A 15,270-nucleotide genomic window follows, 5' to 3' on the forward strand; every position below is an offset into this window, starting at 1 on the left:
AAATCCATTGGCACTGATTAAAAATAACAAAATGGATTATAGTTTGTAGTCATCTTCAGACTGACATTTGTAGGCGTTCAAATAATATCTGAAAGTGTGAGGTGGAGAGGGGATCCAGATCACTGTGTTTTGCATCCATCTCATGCAACTGGTGTTCATGCTCCAAACAGCCAGTTAGCCAGCATGTCCACAAGTATCTAGGCTTCACATGATGTTTTTAGAGGGCAATCAGTATGTGTTTTAGATTGAAAGAGAGAACTGTTTCTTACCTTATCCACCTTCTCTTGAAATTGCTCTTTGTTTTTGCCTTTCACTCAGGATGTACAATGGGTGCATTTGGGTCTTGGAGGACTGAATGGAGTCCACAAGGCCAGGCTGCGTTGTCTGGGGCTGCTCAGGAGTGGTGTTAATGAGCAGCAACAGCAACTGCAACATGGGAATCTGCTTGGAAACAAATGACAATTGGACCATTGAAATCTGGCATCAACCAGTTTCATCAGTCATGTCCCATTTTCAGTTCATTTGAACGGTAAGTTTGAATACTATCCATTTAACAGCTGGTTGCTAAATTAAAAATCCATTCAATGGGTATTCTGAGAAATAGTTTCTCAAGTCAGGGAGCTGTAAGGGGCACAATGGGCTGATTGGACTTTTTCAGTGTTGCATGATTCTATGAATTGCCAGAACACTGTTATCACTACAACAATGTCCTGAAAATCTGCCCTGAATATCTTCCCTCAACTTCTAAAAGGGGATGAGAGGGGTGAGGTGAGAGATTGCAAGCAGAACTCCCTACACTCAGTTTTCAAAAACACAACATTCCCAACAATGTGAGATGGTGAGATGATGAGTTGAGCCCCTACTCTTGCTAACTGAGAGGTGGAAAGTGCCCCTTGCCCTGTTGAAACTCAGCACACCATGTTATGAACGAAGTTCATTGGAAAGCCAACCTTCTCAGGAACATATGAGGTGTTGTTCCTCCTTTTGAAAAGGAAAAATATGGAATATAAATAGAGATAATCTTTTCTAAACACTGATGTCTTTGCTCTCCCTGGCCCTGTATAATATATGTGACAATGTTTGTCCTTTCTTGCAGTCATTTATTACAAAACAGTGCAGAGAAACTACTTGGCTCATACATCACCTGGTTTCAATTTCCCATCTGGAGGTGTGCCATTTGCCTCCTATGTTGCCATACCCTTCCTCTACACTGTGCTCCAGTCCAGTCTCATTTTATGAGGCTTCGCAATATAAATTTAAGTACCTGTAATGGCCAATGAGAGAATGCTCATGGATTACATCAACCAACTCAGTCATTCTCCAATCTACTGTACAAAATTAGATAATGCAGCAGATTCAGCAGGGCAGTGGACGACTGATTGCTGAGACATTCTTTCTTCTTCCCATTTCATGGAAATTGTCCAAAATGAAGAACTCAATTGAGGGAAAGGTCGAGAGCAGTGACCAACTGTTTGGTCAAAGAGATGGCCTTACATGGAAGTTTTTCTTTTCAAAAGAAGACAGTCGAGAGGCAGAGGGAGTGTTTGGAGATAATTCCAGAAAGGAGGAACCGAGCAGGCGAAGATTCTGCTGCCAGTTGGAGGGATGAATGGAGATGAGAAACACTCAAGGCTGAACTCAAAGAAATGGAATGCTTGGGAGAAAAAGGGCCATTTAGGGCCTGAGGAGGCTATAGCTACAGAATTGGGAAAAGCCTGACTCTACGTAGTACAAGAGGTTCACAGCATGGTCTGGGGAAAAGAGTATCATGGGCTACAGTGAAAATACAGTTCAGCAGCCATAAGCATACATTTGTCAATGTATCAGTAATTACACTGCATAGCAATTACATTGTTAACGAAAATTGCTAGTTAAAATAGGTGATGGGCATTGGTTCTCCCATTAAAACAGTATAAACAGATACAGCTGGAAAACTGAGGTGTGGGAGGCATTAGGAAGTCTGTTATGTTTAAGATCTGTCTCAAGAATAAACCAATTTGTAGAAAAAGACTAGCTTTGGACTTATCCTTCCACCACAAGCAATTAACGTGAGTAAAAACATTGAGCGTAATTCAGAGATTTGAGAGAACATTTAGTGAGAAATGATGAGTTAAATAGCTAAACAGTACAGTAATAATATATTTGTGTCTAAGTGATAGAGGCGAACACATGGTTTAGATTAGGTTGTCAGGCTAGACAAGCAAGCAGGATACGTTGTCAGGTTATGATAATTTAAGAGGCATATAAAGTTTGCTGTAAGAGTTATGGCTGTTGGATGCAAAAGTTCTGGTTTAAGTTACCATTATTCTGCAAAGGTGTGATGTCTATTGCCCTGTAATATGTCTTAGTGATAAGAAATGGAAGGTCACCCATATTTTAATAAGAGTGAAGTATACGTTAGGTAATGTTGCCATCCTCTGGCTTGGTGAGCATATGAGATAAATAAGGGTCACATGATAGTTATCTCAGAATTTGTAGTTTTGGGGCAAGTCATCTCTCATTGCTTATGAAATTTAAGGTGTATAAATGTGCACTTTAAGTCATGGTTTAATATTCTGAGCTAAGAATTTGCCTGGATTGGTTCAAATATTGCAGACCCCCATGAATATCCTACTTGTAGGTATATAGATATCTAAATTTTCTTGTTGTATTTGGTGATACTAATAAAACCAATAAATTGTTTCATTTCTGGAAGTCAAATCACTTAAAATTTTGATTAACCTGTTTTGCGATTTAATAAATGTTTAAGAATGTAATGCTTTGCAAGCTGGGGAACTGATGTTTGTCAAAGCTAAAGAATGAATTAGACCAATGTGGGAGCTTACCACAAGTTGACAGTATCAAGCTTGGATACCAACATCACTTCAAAAAAAAAAACAGGTAATCTAGTAAAGAGCAGAATGCTGTTTGTGGATTTCATTGGTTGTAAAGTGCTAATGTCATGAGAAATGCTACATAAATATAAGCCTTTCTTTTTCTGGATAGGGGCTGAGGATCATCCAGTTAAGGCAGCATTGGAATTGTCGGTTAGGAAGTTACAAAGACATGTTAAGGGTTGGTTTGGAGGCATGCAGATAAACAGCCTTTGTTGCGGAGAAGATATGGGGCTTGAAAGTCATCTTCAGACTGAACATTCAACTGACATGGTGCTCAAGGTGGAGGCCAGGGAAGGATAAGGTATCAATGTCAAGTGGGTAAAGTTTACTGTGACAGCCAAAGACAGTCACTCTTGCTGATAGACTGGAGCAAGTTAGGAACTATCTAGTCTGCATATCAGATGAACAGTTTGATTGCTGAGACAGGGTGCAGAGTAGCAGAGAGGTGGGATTTTTTGGATCACCCACAAAGGTGTGCGAGTTGACTGCATGCCTGCAGATGATAGAATTGAGGGGTAACATTGAGACAAGGAAGAGGATCCTTGAGTGGGGTGTGAAGAGATCACTGTTGGAGACCTTCTGACTCTGTTAAAATAGATAAGGATGGAAACATGCAATGACAGTCTCATGAAGCTAGATTACAGAGGACAAGCATTCGAGGAGGCTGGTACAATGAAAAGAATTTTGAATGAAATCTATGCATGAAAAATGAAAATTATGTGAACATTTGAAAGTAATGATAACAGCACCACAATCGGAGTCACTGATGTCTTCATGACCTTGCTTTGGACTCTGTTTGATGAGGTGAGAAAGACATAAGTCAGACTGGAGAAGAGGGGGCCATGGAAATGTGAAGTAATGACCTCAAAAAAAAAATACAGGGAGGTTGGAGGTGGCAAGGATGAAAAGATTGAGTGGTTTTTTTGAGAAGGAGGTGAAAATAATAGTCTTCAAATAATCAGGGTAGTTGCCCGAGGAGAGAGAAGCATTGGCAGAGGGTGATCAAGGGATTAGGCATTCAGGGAAAACACAATGGATCTTGGGGACAAAATGAGTTTGTAACTCCATCCAGGGTTTTATGGATAGAGTGCAGGGGAGCTAGTGAGGATGCCTAGCAGCAAGAAGTAGGAGAGGATTCAACAAAGATATCGCCACCTGGTGACTATGATTTCCCTGTCCTTTATGTTTGAATTGAAGGTGGCTGAGACTTGAAGGAACAGGCTGGTTGCAGAATTGCACGGACCCTGGACTTATCCTTTTCCTGGAACAAGATTCTGGAGTGTGGTGAAGAATGGAGCATGCTCGTGCTTGATCTGGTGAAATCAGGTATCGCGATGGCCAGTTGTGTGTCAAGTCCAAGAGTTTATCCCTCTGGGATTTGACAAAGGAGTTGATGGCAGCCCCTGTGGTGGCAGGATTGGCAGGAGGTGATTGATACTCCTTTTAGAACTGGAACATTGGGGATGGCTGGGCAAATTGACTGTGGTGGAAGGAGGTAGGGGCAGGGGGACAGAGGTGAAGGGTTTGGAAATTTAAGTGAGGTTGTAAGGGTCGATGGGAAGAAGATGGATGTTGAAAGTAGCAAAGATTGTCAGAGAGTAGCATAATTTCCAACCAACCCGACAGCTCTTTCTGAGCAAGGTAGAACCTGAACAATCTCACTGCTTTTTCTGAAAAAATCGTATAGTTTTATTTCCGCAAGAACATTCACCTTGAAAACCAATCATGCAATGAGGAGTTGCATTTCCCAAGAAGCAATAGCCAGCTGTCAGACATTAATAAAATGTGAAACAAAAACAAAAATACCTGGAAAAACTCAGCAGGTCTGGCAGCATCGGCGGAGAGGAACACAGTTAACGTTTCGAGTCCGAATGACCCTTCAACAGAACTAAGTAAAAATAGAAGACAGATGAAATATAAGCTGGTTTAAGGGGTTGGGGGGGGGAGGGGGGGGGGGTGTGTGGGGGGGGAGGGGGTAGGTGGGACAAGCTATATTTCACCTCTCTTCTATTTTTACTTAGTTCTGTTGAAGGGTCATTCAGACTCGAAACCTTAACTGTGTTCCTCTCCGCAGATGTTGTCAGACCTGCTGAGATTTTCCAGGTATTTTTGGTTTTTTTTGTATTTCCAGCACCCGCAGTTTTTTGCTTTTATCTTAGTGACTAATAAAATGTGGCTTACTTTCCTCCAATTGTAGAGTATTTGAACATGTTTTAAGATTTGGTAAGACTTGGATTCAGTGACTGTGTTACTGGTTCTAACAGAGATAATGGTTTTGTTATTAAAATTCTCTCCAGCTTGTAAATTGAATTGCTCATCTTGGCTACTGCACACAAGTGAACTTTGGGAATCATTGGAAATTTGGCTTTGGAAAAATAATGTGTGAAAGAAACAGACTTTGCATTTCCCAACCTGAGGACACCCCAAGGTGCAGAATAGCCAATGAAGTTCTTTTTAAATGTAGGAAGCATGGCAGTTAATTTGTGCGCAGCAAGCTCCCAACTCAAAAACAGATGATGTGGCTGTTATGTTGATTGAGGGATTCATATTGGCCAGGACACAGGGAAGAACTCCCTTGCTCTTCTTGGAGATCTTTCATTTCCGCCTGAGAGGGCAAAAGGGGCCTCAGTTTAAGGTCTCATCTGATGGCACCCCCTCAGTACTGTATCTGAGTATCGGCCAAGTTTCTTGCGCTCAAGCCCTGAAGGTGGACTTGAACCAACAACCACCTGACTGATGGGCAGGACTGTTACATACTGAGGCAGTCTAATGCTGATTTCTCTGCTCAGTAGTGTGAGCATCGGAGTCAGACTGTGTTGATTTCAGGGCTGAGCAGGCAGCGTCCATGATGTTGGAATTACATCCATCGAGGTGACAATTTGATAGATTATGAGCTGGGGTCACTCTTGCCCACAAGATAAGTTCCTTACCTCAGCCCTGTGAAGTTGAGGAGTCAGAGAGGACGTTGCTTTCTGATAGAGAGTGAAAGAAACTGGGGGCAGTGATCCTCAGAACATTCTTGTGCAACCTGGAGAGGCTCGAGATCAAGTTGTCTGCCGGTTTGGGAATACTACATGAAGTACTAAGTACTGTGAAGAATGCAGCAAATGGCAAAATCACAACAGCCTTCCCTCTTGGTAAGAACATGTCTCTTTATTTTCTTTCTCTGTGTGGTCACCCGGCAGAACAGGAGCAAGGAAAATCCAAGTCCACTCAATTTCCAATGATAGATTTGAAAAGGAGAAGCAACTGACGTTATTCCATGTATTTGGCCAGAAGGCTTCACAGGAGCTACTGATGATAAATTATTTTCTTTTTGATATGGGTACTTTGTGTAGACGTGTTGGAATGAAAAAGCTTCAGTATGATAACAGCTGCCAGAAAACAAGGTAGATTTGGGATAGGTTGGCTGCAGCTCTCCACTAGCTCTCTCAAGCCCTGGACTGCCTCTTTTCTGTCAGACTGCTTGACATCTGGTCTTGGATAGGGTGCAATTCCTCAAGTTAGACTTTGGGAATACTGAAGCCACCATCTTGACTCTATTCTTTCATTCCAGTCTAAACTCTCTACATTATTGATTTGAAGGTAACATTTATCAGTGAGGGAGGGTGAATAACTTCTCTAGAGCCTGCTGTGGACAATGTAATGATGATTGTGTCTTCCGTCCCCAGCACATGATCCCAATCATTATCGCCCCTGTAATGATTTGAGGTTTCTCAATACTGGATTGTCTGAAGAGCCCCAACAAAGACCAATGAAAACTGGAGGACAGGTAATGGCATTTCTTTCCTCGTGTACCCTTCCAGCATTCAGAAAGTAATGAATGCCTTTATTTGAGAATGGGGAATTCAGTCTGCTAGAACCATCAACCTGCTCGAAAACCTTTCTTGCACCACCCCTCCCCATACCTTCATTTATTACCCCTGATAGAGGAGATGTGGCCAATTTGTTTCCACTTGTAGGGCAGGCCGACATGCAAAGCCATCAGTGTAAGATAGTCAGTAATAAATCCAATAGGGAATACAGGAGAAACTTCTTTACCCAGAAAATGGTGAGAACGTGGAACACTGGGGAGTGGTTGACGTGAATGCTATAGCTATATTTAAGGGGAAGCTGGATAAACACATGAGGGAGAAAGATATATTGATAGGGTGAGGTGAAAAGGGGTTAGAGGTGGCTCATGTGGAACCTGAGTGACAGTGGGCTGAATGAGCTGTTTCTGCACTGTAGACTTGATGTAACTCTCTGTAACTTTTCTCCTGAGACCTCTACCGGAGTTGCCAAAGGAGCAGAAAGCATTACCCAAGAAAAGCTAGGAGAAAAAAAAACAAGTGAAGTCACGGCAAAGAATGTCAAGAAAGTGAGGCTGTTAAAGAAAGTTACTGGATGCATGCGTGCAAAACAATGAACAGCTTCATCCCAGCATCTCTTGCAAGGCCTTGAGCATCATAAAAGTCTTTGTGATTGATACCTTACAGTATGTTTACACTGACGCTTTCCACTTGACCTTCTCCAGTAAATGCTTGATCGTCACCTCCCAAGGCCTCCATGAGCTTGTTGCTGCTAGGAGAGCTGGCCTGGTAATGCCATTCCAGAAGGGGCAAGTACACCATTGCACAAGGCAATGGGGGAAGGAAAGTGCTCAAGTGACCAAATCCATTCAGCCCTAGCCTACAAGGTGAGCGACCAGTGGCTGTTTGCTGGTGGAGTTAAGCAGCCCAGACCCATCCCATCCTGTCTCAACATGAAGAGCTCTGTATTTTCCGCCTGAGGTGACTGCATCAGAAAGCAGGCCAAGGAACATGGACCAGTCCCAAACACTTCCAACCACAAAACCCTCAGAGGGCAGCTTCACTTCTGCCTCCACCAGTGGGGGTTGATACTGGGTTAGTGCGGTCCTGGTTTTAAAAAAAAAGACAGTCTGCTTCAATTTTCTCGCAACTTTTCCCTCCATGGTCTTCTCAGGAAATACAAACACTGTGTGGGGTGTAAAGGGAGGTGCTGACTGATGAATGCCCATTTTACCCAATCTTGCCAAGTCACTATCTACAAAGACAGATTGAACCTGGCACCTACCTTCTCTGTGTTGCCAGTCCAACGCCAAGATGGCATACTTTCCAAATGGAACCGGGATTCTCAGTGGGACACTTTTTTTTGCCCCTCATACCCAGTGCATAAATTGTGCAAATTCAATTTTTGCCATCAGGCAGGGACCACTTGGAGTTTCAAACCTTTTGGGCTCGCTACCTGATTATTCACCCACTTTTGTCCTGACATACATACATATTATTTATATATTTTCAAGGCTAATGGGACTAATGCAGAATTCTCTGCAGTTGAACATAACGATATTGTGGCACTCATTGCTTTTGTTTCAAGTTTATTATTTTCCCCCAAGTTATACATAGTTAAAACCATAAGCCTGATTTAATAAGGGAGGCTGCATTCTTCCTGTCGGTTGCCAAACAGTAATATTTATACAAGCTTTTTGAATCCAGCTAATGTTATGCCTTCCATCTGGATTCTATGGTAATGCCTTATAAAGGTCAACAAGATAGAGGCTCTGCAGAACTGAAAACAGATGTTTATATATTCCCTTACTGATAAAACACACAGTGGACAGATCAAGTATTTTTATTGCATACATTTTTATTTTCTTTCATGCACAGACAAACACAATTGGAAAGACGCAGTGAACAGTACGTTGGCTGTACGTCACGTTTTGGCTGACCTGAAGCATTTCGAAAGCTGCTGCTGCATAACTCCACGTAGGAAGAATCCTTCTGTACAGCACATGTTGCTAAAATTTCCTTGCACAATGTTGTGAGTTAGCTGTGTGAACTGGTAATCAACTGTAATAAATCTGCAGTAAAGTGCAGTCAACTCTTTCAACCTGGAGTCTCCTCTTTCGGTTCTCAAAATTCAAATTGATGGAGATTTGTGACCAATTGTAAGGATTTCTTAAAAATTTTATTGATGCTATTGGTTGGGCAGCCTCAGGAGAATTGTTGACTTTGACAGTTTTTGGAGAGGTGGGGGTGGACATTGATTTACCAGGCTTGATTTGTGGATTGCCGCGAGGCTAGTGATGTTTGCTGAACTGCCTCTCCCCCCATCACCACTTCAACCCAGTAAACGTGCTCCTCAACTTTGCCAGGCCACAATTCCCACAATCATGGCCAGAGCGGCATCATGCAAAAAGAGGAAGTGGAATCATAGAATAGCACAGCACAGAAGGAGGCCTGTCTGCCCATTGAGTCTGTGTTGGCTCTTTTGAAGTGCAAGCTGGTTAATCCCACTCCCCTGCTCTTTCCTATCACCCTGCAGTTTTCCTATGCTTTAAGCATTGATCCAATTCCCTGTTGAAAGTTGCTATTGAATCCATAGCCACCACCCTATCAGACAGTACATTCCATGCGTGGAAATATTTTTGAAGGCGGTGATTGTTTGAGTAAGAGGCACTCATTCTCTGGGGACGCAGGTTCAAATCCCACCCTGGCAGCGATTGGAATTTGAATTAAATTATTAAAATCTGAAATTAAAAACTAGTCTCAGTAATAGTGACCATGAAACTGTTGTAGATTGCTGTTTAAAAACCCATCTGGTTGGTCCACTAATGTCCTTTGGGGAAGGAAATCCGCCGTCCTTCCCTGGTCTGGCCGACATGTGACCCCAGACCCACAGCAGTGTGGTTGACCCTTAACTGCCATCTGAAATGGTCAAGCAAGCCACGCTGTTCAAGGGCAACTAGGGATGGGCAACAAATGCCGGCCTTGCCAGTGATGCTCCAACTCACTTCATGAGATACTTGCAATTGTTGGACAGAACAGTGGAAGTCGATTTGTTTTGGAAAGGGATGCACAACAGGTACAAAGTACACTGGTAACAGCCTTGTCTACTGATTATTTCCAGGATTTTTTGGGTTGTATTTCAAATCTCTGGCATCTGCAATATTTTGCTTTTTGCAAGGTTAGTGCTCTTGGGCTATCACCCTTTCTGATTCTTATTATTTTCTGATTTTGATGTTTGTCACCCACACTCACTCCTCACTGGGCTATCCTGAGAAGTGAATTGTTTCCATAGACTCGGTTAACCTCGGCTTGCCAGAATTAGCAGGTATTTTGAATGATGGGAAACTTGTCGTTCTCTGGTTTTGGACTGCGCACATACTGTGTTGTTCATCAACTTTCTTTTATTCATTCATGGCATGTGGGCATCATTGGCTAGGCCAGCATTTATTGCCCTTGTTCATTTAAGTGTCAATCACTTTGCTGTGGGTCTGGAGTCACATGTAGGCCAGACCTGGTAAGGACAGCAGATTTCCTTCCCTAAAGGACATTAGTGAACCAGATGGATTTTTTGGCAATGGTTTCATGATCATCATTAGACTTTTAATTCCAGGTTTTTTTTAAAAATTGAATTCAAATGGTAATCCATATGTCATGGTAGGAGTCGAACCTGGCATTACCCAGAGCATTACCCTGGGTCTCTGGAACACCGGTACGCCACTGCCTTCCTTCACCCATAAATTCCTATGTTTGATCTTGCTATCAGCACCATCATGTCAAGCAAACCCGAGATCTCCTTCTCCCCAAACCTCTGTAAAACCAGATGTACAATACAAAAGCAAAACCCTGCAGATGCTGCAAAGCTGAAAGAAAAACAAAGCTGCTCAGAGGGAAACTGAGGTCATATTTCGGGCCCATGGCCGTTCGTCAAAACTGGAAGAAGTTTGAGTTCGCTACGTTTGCTTTTGCTCGCCAAAGGAAAGGCCTTTTGGCAGATTTAATCTTGGTTCATTCCCAATTCGAAGGGCATGCTTTCTGTGTATTTATCTAGTGCTTACTGCTGGCACGATATGACAAAAAAAAAGCAACCAATTTATATAGCAATATTCACCTCGGTCCAAGGGACCACCAATGTTATTATTCTAACTCGTTGTGAGTCAGCATGTGGTCCATTACTGTCTGATGATGATGAGCTTCCTGGTTTGGCAGGGCTACATATACCAAGGTAGAGCAAGGTTGCAAGGCAGATCGCATGATAAGCTGCAGAGATTTCAAGGAGTGACAATGAACCACATTGCAGTAACGAAGGATATTGCAGGTGGCTTTGGAACGAGGACACTCTCACTGTTGTGGGCAGGATTGGCAGGGGAGGGGGCCAGGGCAGTGTTAGTCCAGCCTTGGAGAGGAAGACAAGGTTGACAAAGGTGCTAATTGGAGAGGCCCGATGAGTTAAGGGTGGATATTTTCAGCAGTGCTTGTAATGGAGAAAAGAGCTTGGATTTATACACTGCCTTTCATGATCACAGAACATCACAAAGTGATTCACAAGCATTATGTGTAATCACTGCTGGAAGAAACGCAGCAGCCAATTTACACACAGCAAGATCCCATGAACAGCAATGCGATTGAGGATAGGGTCATCATTTTTTGGTGATGCCGGTTGAGACACAAAGGTGAACCAGAACACTGAGAATATATTCCAATATTGCCATGCGATCTTTTATCCCTCCAATAGAGGGCAGACAGACCATTGACTTCATGGTAACACTCCCTTAGTAAGGTACTGGAGTGTCTTCCAGTGTTGTGTGCTAATGTCTTTAGAATGGTGCTCAGGCCTACAGGTCTCAAACCTTGAGACAAGAGCACTACCCACTGAGCCAAGGCTGAAATTAAAAGGCTGCCACTTTTTTTTTGTGGATCTTGGAGTTTCTTTATCTCTGAGTCAAATAAGCCCAAGGAAGGAGGTGATTTATTAGCTGTTTTGACAAGACTGGGAAAGATGTTTACCTTGCCTGATTTGAAAAGTACAGTGCAGGGATTGGTCAACAGAGAAGTGGTTGCCTTTGTTTATGTTGCGAATGACAAATTTTGAAAACCATTTGGTGACCTAATCAGTGTAGTCCCCTTGTGATAAATAGTTGTTGATAGATTTTATGACTTTCTGTATACATCAGAGGTTGACATGGAAGATTTATTGATGGATCTTAGCGTGGTTATGAAATTTCCCTTCAACTCTGCTTGACAACCGAGTAAGCAACAATCAAACATGGTAACTACGCACAGGTCATACTGCAAACCAATGCAGAAAGTAACTACAGCACCCCTGACTGGGGGCAAATGGTCTGGCCAGAATTTCTGAAGCCAGAACCATGTCTTCAGCATATGCTTCACCACTCTGTGATTTCACAGCATGAGAAAACTTCCAAAACTACTACAAACTTAGACAGAACCAATAGAAATGAATCAATGGCAACCTGTGACTTGTTGCTGACCATTTAAATCACGCTGCTTCTCTTACTCAAATCCAACATGGTGGACAGAGGCTGATCAGAAGCAGCTCCATGTTACTTGTGATGGTCCAACATTTCACTGTTGAATGGTTGCACACTACCCAAGGAGTGCTGAACGCTTGCCCTGCCCTCCCCTTTGTCTTAGAAATCTTGGGTTGCCGCAGGGCTATGAAGGGTGTGTAGATGTTCATGGTCAGGTGTGGTGGAGTTGACAGAACGTGGTGGAGACAAGGGGGTGGGGGGCAGCCCACGGCATGCTCCTTTGCAACCACCTGTACTGCCTTCCCGCCAACCTCCTAGGGCAATTTGAAGGTGCCAAATGTTTCGGAGTGCCAGAAAAATGCAACCAGCCTCGACTTGTCTCCCTCCCCCTCTTGTGTGTTTTGCAGCTGAGCTCTGTGTTGAACAGAACAGAACCTCCTCCTTTTCCCATGTGTAGCAGTTGTTAGAAATACAACATGGCAGGGGAAAGACAGGGGCTGCAAGTGCTGGCAAACATCTGGATCGGTGGCCATAAAGAACCATTCACTCTTGTGCGATGAAGCACCCACTGCAGATCTCAAGCAGCTCCATGGTCTATCCTTCGTCGTGGGTTGGAGAGATGGAACTTTGCATAAATTTCTTTGTCCCTTTACACTGACCCTGTTGCTAGGTGTTTAAATCCAAGTCCCAATCCTGTAACTTCAAAATATTCCTCTTTGCAATTCCCTGCTCTGACCTACATTATTCAACAATCTTCTCGCAGTTTGCGATGGCCCAAAATTTGCTGGCGACAACAAATAAAACCATGGATTGGGGAGAGCAACTCACCTCGTGCCGCTTTACCCCACCAGCTCACCACCACCTTCTCATGGGCAATTAGGGATGGGCAATAAATGCTGGCCCAGCCAGCGATGCCCACATCCAATGAACAAATAAATTAAAAAAAAAACACACTCACTATATGTTTGTATACCCGTCCTGAATTGTCCTTGCGAAGGTGCTGGTGAGTTTCTTCTTGAATGATTGATTGTGTGGTGAAGATGCTGTTACAGAGCCGTTGCTGGGGAGCACAAGGATTTTGACCCAGGGGTAACGAATGTACAGCACCAGGCCTTTCAGGGTATTTTGCTAACACTGCTCTGTACTCCAACCAGGAGAAACCAAGGGTGGGATTTTCCAGCCCTTCCAGTTCCGCTGAAGTCAATGGAATTATGAACAGATTGCCGAATTCTACAGCCCCACCCCCACCATGATGGGGCTGTAAAATTACATCCCAGAAGTTCTGAACATGTGCACTGAAAAGTACATATGAAACCTCTGCTCGACAGTGAGAGAATGCTGAGTCGCCTTAGTAAGACTAAGGAGGAATGGATTGCCCTAGACACTGGGAACTTGGCCCGAGGGGGAAATATTTCACTGAGTTAGCTTTTGGTATCATGTACCCCTTGGAGACACTGTCACCACTCACTGAAATTAAGAAACCTTCAGAATGATTTTGGGGCTAAAAGGGTTAATTTAGGTGACTTCTATCCCCTCGAGTACTGCAGATTAAGGAGTAATCTAATTGAGGTGTTTAAGATGATTAAAGAATTTGATAAGGTCGATGAAGAGACATTATTTCTTCTTGTAGAGTCTAAACAAGGGGACATTAAAATGAGAGCTAGGCTCTTTTGGCTGATGTCAGGAAGCATTTCATCACACAAAACAAATTGGTGAGATAGATCATCATGTCTGCAGTTTTAGCAGATGAAAACCTGAGACGATTGAGAGTTAAGTGTGTTGCAGTCTCTGAAACCTCTTGATATTTTGTGAATGATGCTTTGTTTCTGTGGCTGCAGTTGGCACGATTGTTCCTTTTGTCTTGTTGTAGATTGATGGACCTCTACTGGTCAGACACCACATTGCTCACACCGATTCCGATTAACTGCTTTCCGGCTGGTCAGCAGTTCCTGAAAGGAAAATGAGTTGCCTATTCAGGAATTTCACTGCAAGAACATGTGTAGAGTCAAACACTGAAACTGCTTAGCTGGATGTACCTGACATAAAAATCCTGTGTATAAAATTCTACAACTCCCAATGCCCCCAGTCCTTCCTTGTCCTTGCAAACTTCAGGCTTTCTCAAAGAATAAAAGACTTGCATTTTGAGAAGACTTGGCACTATCTCTGGCTGTAAAGAGCTTGGAGAGGGCCAATGAAGTATTCTTTGAAGTGTGGTCACTTTTATAATGCAGGAAAAGGGGCAGCCAATTTGCACAGAGTAAGATCCCCCAAACAGCAATGTGACAATGACCTGATAATCTGGTTTTGTTCAATGTTGATTGAGTGATAACTGCTGGTCAAGACACTGGGGAGAACTCCCCTGTTATGCTATGAGAGAAAACTATCTAGAAATATAAAAACAGATAGTAAGAGTTTTTATAAATATTTTAAAAAGAAAAGAGTTAAGAACATGAGCATTGGTTCCATAGAAAGTGTTTTCTCTTCTCAAGTCTCCAGATTCAAAGAGATGGCAGATGAATTGAACAGCTATTTTGCATCAGTTTTCACTATGGAGGATACAAGTAACATCCCAGAAGCAGCTATGAACCAGGACATGGAAGGGAGGGAGGAACTCAGAAAAATTACAGTCGCCAGAGAAGTGGTACTGAGTAAATTGTTGGAGCTGTGGGCTGACAAGAGCCTGGGTCCTGGTGGACTTCATCCCATGATCTTAAAAGAAGTGTCTAGAAAGATAGTTGATGCATTGGGTTTAATTTTCCAAAACTCCTTAGTTTCGGGGAAGGTCCCATTAGATTGGGAGATAGCAAATGTAACTCCATTATTCAAAAAGGGAGGGAGACAGAAAGCAGGAAACTACAGGCCAGCTAGCTTAACATCTGTCACAGGGAAAATATTCAAGGTCAGCAGACAGAGTCAACATGGTTTTGTGAAAGGGAAATCGTGTTTAACCAACTTATTGCAGTTATTTGAGGAAGTAACATGTGATGTGGATGAAGGGGAACCGGTGGCTGTTCTGTACTTAGATTCCCATAAGGCATTTGATATTGCACCACATCAAAGATTATTGTGGAAAATAAAAGATCATACTATAGGGGGTAATATACTGGCATGGAT

General features: G+C 42.9%; 1 long non-coding RNA gene across 1 annotated transcript; it reads left to right on the forward strand.

The window, feature by feature from the left end:
• The first annotated feature begins 456 nt into the window (after positions 1-456).
• LOC121289708 lies at positions 457-8,669 on the forward strand. The gene is made up of 3 exons (XR_005945623.1): positions 457-529; positions 6,548-6,648; positions 8,546-8,669. It is a non-coding gene; the product is annotated as an uncharacterized LOC121289708 (long non-coding RNA).
• The last annotated feature ends 6,601 nt before the right edge of the window (positions 8,670-15,270 follow it).

The sequence above is a fragment of the Carcharodon carcharias genome, chromosome 17 (genome assembly GCF_017639515.1).
Source record: "Carcharodon carcharias isolate sCarCar2 chromosome 17, sCarCar2.pri, whole genome shotgun sequence".
Classification (NCBI taxonomy): domain Eukaryota; kingdom Metazoa; phylum Chordata; class Chondrichthyes; order Lamniformes; family Lamnidae; genus Carcharodon; species Carcharodon carcharias.